The 6,839-nt window shown below is 30.1% G+C and overlaps 1 non-coding gene across 1 annotated transcript; it reads left to right on the forward strand.

Moving 5' to 3' along the window:
• Nucleotides 1-3,342: 3,342 nt before the first annotated feature.
• Nucleotides 3,343-3,450, forward strand: LOC112536572. The gene has a single exon (XR_003080566.2). It is a non-coding gene; the product is annotated as a small nucleolar RNA R71 (small nucleolar RNA).
• Nucleotides 3,451-6,839: the final 3,389 nt, after the last annotated feature.

Raw genomic sequence — 6,839 nt, forward strand, 5'->3', positions numbered from 1 at the left:
CAACAAAACATACAACAAGATGCTTTGCATACTCATAATCTTAATTGCCTTTTTACGCGAAAATCAACATTGGTCATGAAAATCCCCGGTTACTAAGCAACTAAAATTAGCGGAGTAGAGTTATTAAACTTAGAGCTTTAAACTTGCCCATATCATATCTCACAAACTTAGGCAAGCCAATTTAATAACAAGAAAATCATAATCTAAATCATACACTTCTAATCATACCCATGTCAAATGTTGCTAAACTATTCATCATGTCCATATACAAAAGATGAACACTTGATCATTTAAGTGCAAATAACTCATGAGTTCATATTTATACACGTTAAAACTAACTCAAGAGTTCAAGAATCTTAACATAATAGCATTCTTTCATCGACTCTTATATAGAACAATAAGAAAAAGCTGAGTGAAAAATTTAAAATTTTGTAAAGATTAACCAAAGTTGCTAATTCTCATGGCATATGACGTATAAAGTTTAATCGAAGAAATATTCTATTTCCCTCCCCCACACTTAAATTTGACATTGCCCTCAATGTCATTGCATATAGAAAAATAAAGAACAAAAAGAGAGGAAAAAGATAGAATACTCCCCTCGAATTTTGCTATGCATAGTAAACCATGAACTTGAATTCCAATCTCCACCATTCAAACCTTAGAAGTACACTTGAACACACATCATTGATAATTATAAAATAAATAAAGAAATAAAAATTTAAAAATAATGAAGAATTAAAAATAATAAACTATACTAGAAAGATTAAATCCTAAGATAATTAAAAGTTAGATCCTAATAAATAAATATAAATTCTAGAATAAAATTTAAAATAAAGTCCTAGATCAATGATATGACTATTTATATGGAGGAGATAGAAATATATTTAATTTTAAAAGAGAGTATTTTAACTAAAAATAATTCATAACTAATCCCAATTTCTTGGATTTAATTATTTAATTTTTGCTCAATTTATTTTTACATTGCGTCGTTAAGCTCCCGCTGCGTGCCTATCTTTGTGGGCTGTTCATGTGCCTGCCGATCTTTGCGGGCATGTGGCCCGGCTGGGCTTCCTCAGCGGCAAGACGCATTCTTGGGCTGCACTGGCTTCCTCGCGGAGCATCCCGCGACCACAGGCTGCGCGGGCCCGTGTTGTCTCTACTGGCTGCTGTGGGCCGTGTCGTCTCTGCCGCTAGCTGCTACGGGCCCGTGTGAAAATTCGTTGCCGCAACATGGCTCGCTCAATTTTTTTTTTTGGTTGGAGCTTTAATTTTTTCTCATGGAGACGTATTGCCTTTTTGGGGATCAAATACAAGCCTACAAGATAAACATAAAATAAATAAAAAATAGAAAAATTAAAAATAAATTAAAAAAATTAAAAAAAAAAACTAAAATAATAATAATAATAATAATAACTTAAATGCATAAAAATAAAAATACAATTGCTGAGTTTATTGTCTATAGCTAGACATTCCTGATTATGCTCATGGTGGGCGTTCATCCGCGCACTCCACCTCTTCGTCATAAGCCATTCCTTTTAAGTATGGCTTTATACTTTTAATGCGAACATCTAAAGTGTCACGAAAACTCTTGTCAATTAAGAATGGAATATCATCATATAATTGTTTATAAACAAGAGAATCTAAATAATTATATGAACACTTATCAATAGTAGATTTAGGAGATAAAGTTAGAAAATCAAATACTTTAAATTCCACAGTTTCTCCTAAAACTGTCATGGTAAGTTTTCCATCATGCATATCAATCACAGTTCTAGTAGTTGCCATGAAAGGTCTACCAAGGAGTATGGTTTGCTCTTTATCCCTTGTTGGTGTATTTTCCATGTCAAGTACTACAAAATCAACTGAAATTACTAACTTACCTACTTGCACTAGCAAGTCTTCCACTATACCTCTAGGGTATTTTATCGATCTGTCTGCAAATTGTAGAGACATAGTGGTAGGCTTCAACTCTCCCAAGCCAAGTCGTTCATGCATCGAATAAGGCATCAAGTTGATGCTTGCTCCCAAATCTAACATGGCTTTTGTATGTTTTTTTATCACTTATTGTAATATCAATGGTGAAGCTACCAGGATCCTTCATCTTAAGGGGCAATTGATGTTGAAGCATTACACTTGCTACTTGTACTTTTTCATTGTTCGCATATCGCCTTTTGTTGGTGTTCAACTTTTTAAAGAATTTCGCATAAACTGGTTTATTCCTGATAACATCCAACAAAGGTAAGTTAGTATAAACTTTAGAGAGCATCTCAATACTTTAAAAAAAATTCATCATTTTTGCTCTCTTTGGGTTGGTTTAGAAAAGGAATAGGGGGTCTATAAGGCTGAGCTGCCTTATGAAATTCAGGTCCAGAAAATGCTTCCTTTTCTTTCTTCTCCAGCCTAAGATTAGGCTCTACTCTTTCTTCCTTTTGTATGCTTTCCTCATTGCTTTGCAATAATCCATCATTTTTAGGTGTACCTGTATAAGAAGAAAAATTCCTTTCAGTTTCCATAGTAATATTATCGACAACCTCACCTCTTCTAATACTAGTAATGGAATTGGCTTGTTCAGGTTGACTTGATAATTCCTCTTTATTGAGCTCTTCAACAATTTATTCCACTCGAGCTTCTAAACGTTTTAGTGAAGCCTCAATGGAATCTGTCTTTTTCTCATTCCTCTCCATCCTATCATGAGAAGCCATCATAAATGATTGAAGTGTTTCTTCCAAACTTGGCTTCCTTTATTCATTAGATCGAAGAGTTTGTTCTTGATCTTGAAAGAAAGGATTGGAGTCCCTTTGGAATTGAGAATATTGGTCTTGGTAATGAGGTTGATTTTGATTTCTCAATAATTGTGGTGGGTTTTGGTCATTGTATTTCCAAGAAAAATTTGGATGGTTTCTCCAACCTGTATTATATGTGTTGGAATAAGGGTCATTCATAGGATGCATAGGTTGATAAGAATCCATCAAATTTATTTGGTCATACATATTTTCTCTATTATTATCAAAAGATGAACAAACATTAGCACTATGACTATAAATACCACAAATACCACATACCTCATTATTTGGTGAGTTTTTTGTTGAAGTAAGCATATTAACTTGCTTAGTCAATTCAGCCAATTGCACAGCCATCTCACTATTAGCTACCACTTCATTTACTTCTATTCTCTTTGTCCTCACACTCTTTTGTTGAGAATTGGCTCCTAACATCTCAAAGATGTTATAAACCTCATCAGGTGTCCTTTCTAACATAGCACCCCTAGCTGCATTATCAACCATACATTGATATTGGTGTGTCAATCCATCATAAAATGATTGGTTAGTTATTGGGAGTGGGAATCCATGGTGTAGGCATTGCAATAAAAGTGATTTGAAGCGATCCTATGCTTCATGAAAAGATTCAGCATTCTCTTAATAAAAATTAGAAATTTCACCTCTTAATTCTTTTGTCTTTTGTTGTGAGTAAAATCTACTCATAAACTTTTGATAAATTTCATTCCAATTTCTCAAAGAATTAGGAGGCAAGGTCATTAACCAAGCCTTTGCTCTTTCTTTCAATGAATAAGGGAAACACCTCATTCTTAGTTGATCCTCATTAAGTCTAGATAATGGAAAAGTATGAACTATGGCATAAAATTCTCTAATGAATGTTAATGCATCCTCACTGGGCATACCATAAAATGAAGGAAGTATATTAAAATGAATGCTCTTAAGTTCATAATTCCTAGATGTATCACCTAGAACTATGCATGAAGTAGTGTTACCAATTGTAGGCATTGCATAATCTTTCATAGCCATTCGCCTTTCAGCTTCTACTTCTCTTGGTGGGTTTGCCATGATATCAACTTCTTCTGTTGATTCTTCTTCTAATTGTTTCCTGCTAAGCATACAAAACAAAAGAAAAATTTCAGATTAAAATTAAAATTTTAAAAATAAAATTTACAAACAAAATAAAAACACATAAACAAAACAAATCACAAAACACAAAAACACAAAACAAACAAATAAAATAAAAACACATAAATAAAATAAATCACAAAACACAAAACAAACTAACAAACACAAAATACTTTTGATAATCAATCAATATAATAAATTTGGACACAGTTCCCCGGCAACGACGCCAAAACTTGATATGTCTTTTTTAGTATTCGCAAGTGCACGAACCATTCCTATAGTAAGGGTAAGTTCACCACGAGGTCGATCTTTCAAGGAACTATGAGGCCACTTATTATAAAGACTACTTATCAACACAAAACAATAAAAGTAAATCTAAACACTCTAAATTGTATATTTGAGATGATAATGGTCATAAAGTAAAGTAACTAAACAATAAATTAATATGCAATGCAAATGCAAATGCTTATAATCTAAAACTATATACTAAAAATAGTATTTAATCTAGCCATTTACTTAGTAATCTCCTTGTTTTACTTTAAGCCTGATCTAATGAATGAGATGGTGATGTGCCTTTTCCCTAAATCACTCAAGCTAATGATGCAATTTAGGTTTCTTATACCAACATAGATTAAAGTAAAGATGATGTTTCTAATACTTTTAAACCTAAAGATTTTCATAACAATTACTATTGCTAAATTAATATGATGGTTAACTAACAATAATAACTGAAATTAATAAAGATATGAAGGTAAAAAAATCATTCATTAAATAAATAAATAACAAGGTTCATACAAAGTAAAAAGACTAAACTAAATACTTACGAAAACTAGCCTAACATATTTAACCTAATGATCATGGTATTAAATAGAAAGACATAAAATAATAAAATAAAAAGCTCCCTCAAAATCCAGAATTTCTTCAAGTAGGAAGAAGATTGGTCCTCAGTCTCCACTTCTTGAAAAGCTCCTTAGATCCTCAAAGAACAATGAAAACTAAAACTAAAGTGTTTATAAAAAACTGTAGAGAATTATGGAGAGAATAATGGTTGCAGGTGTAGAGAGCAGGTAGGAGAAAACTCCCCTCCTTCTTCTTTTCCCTTCCTTATTCCTTGCAGAGATTTATATAGAGGAGAGTCCTCCTTTAAATAAATCTCTCTAGAGATGAGTATACTAATATAAGTTTATCTAAGAGATAAGATTTAAAGTATCTTAATCTCCACCAAATACTATTCCATAAATAACTCTTAATATAAATCCTAATAATTACACAAAATGACTAAAATATCTCTTGGGCCTCGTAATTAGCAGTCCATGCGTCTTAATCTTGGACCTTGACACGAATATGTCCTATTAAGCTTCTTTTAGCTCCATAGTTTTCTCTTTTTGCTAATATTCCTGAAAATAGACAATTAAGCTTAAGTGAGGCAAAAGCACATATTTTCATCATTTTATATATAGAAATATATCATTAAAGCTTTAAAATACCCTTAAATATCTATACATAATTTGGACCGATCAATTAGTAATAATAAGGTAACTAGGTGAATAAAAATCTATATGGGTTATATGTGTTTGAGTGTTTATTACACCAATCCAAATTATCCAAATCTGATCTTTTCTGGATCGTATTTATTTACAGCAACACGAGGTTCTATATGTTACAACTTTTATTTCAGCTTCACTCTGAAGTATCCTGTATGATTCTGATGGGTAAAAAAAATAGAGAGAAATGATAAATAAATAAAAAAAAGAAACAAATAAGGATTTAAATATACTTTATAGTATAAAATATAATCCTTAAATACATAGTTGTTGGGAAAATAAAATTTTATCAGAACTATATAGAAGAATAAACAACATTTCTACATCTTTAGCCAAATAAAATCGTTTCCTAGTATAAATAATAAACAGAAAATTAAATATAAACTCAAACATAATACGAAATTACATATATACACTCATAGATGTATCCTATTAATTTCAAGCAATAATGGATGAAAAGACATCTCACTTAATAGTCTAAAGCATGAATCCTACTCATACACGTGCAGATAAAATGCCTCCAAACTGCAACTACTCAGTATATACTCCAAAGGGAAGAGGAGAATAGGTGATTTCCATTGATGGAGGAATCTCTTTCAAATTCTAGAATAATCCTTGACTATCTAAATACCAACAATGAGAACCACTTATTTTCATATTTATCCTTATTCTTTTACCAACTAATCGACTTCTCAATAATAATTATTATGTTGAAACATGCATAAAACTTGGTAAACAATATCTATTATTTGTTTAATTTTTTGTAAAAAAAAGTGCGTCCACATGGAATTAAAATAAATCTTAAGAGTGCTCAATCTATAATACATATATATAGAAGGCCATATTTTCTCATGAGATTCCATGTCGCAAAATTTTATGAAGTTATATCATGTTGTTTTCCAATGAGAAAATGACACAACATATTTATAAAAGTTTTAATTATAATATTCATAAAAAGAATTAAATGTGATCTTAAATGCTAATAATGAATATGGTAAGAATTTTTGACTTATGTAAATATAAGACTATTATGTTTTTAAGAAATTAATATAATAAGTACAATAATTATAATAGTTACTATATATTAATAATAAATCTTTTTATCTTATTAATAAAATATATATTTATATTCATATATATATATATATATATATATATATATATATATATATATATATATAAATAATAAAATAGTAAAGAATAAAAATTCAAAATTTGAATTATAAAAAAATAGTTAAAAGAAATCTGTGACACATTTGAGAACTTATTAGTCGAATATAATAATTAGAAAAATAATTCAATGTATATGTGTGTGATATTAAAAAGTAATAATAATAGAAAATAAATAGCAAGAACTCTAATGATCTGACTTTTTAAAAATAATTATTATATG

The sequence above is a fragment of the Ricinus communis genome, chromosome 9 (genome assembly GCF_019578655.1).
Source record: "Ricinus communis isolate WT05 ecotype wild-type chromosome 9, ASM1957865v1, whole genome shotgun sequence".
Classification (NCBI taxonomy): Eukaryota; Viridiplantae; Streptophyta; class Magnoliopsida; order Malpighiales; family Euphorbiaceae; genus Ricinus; species Ricinus communis.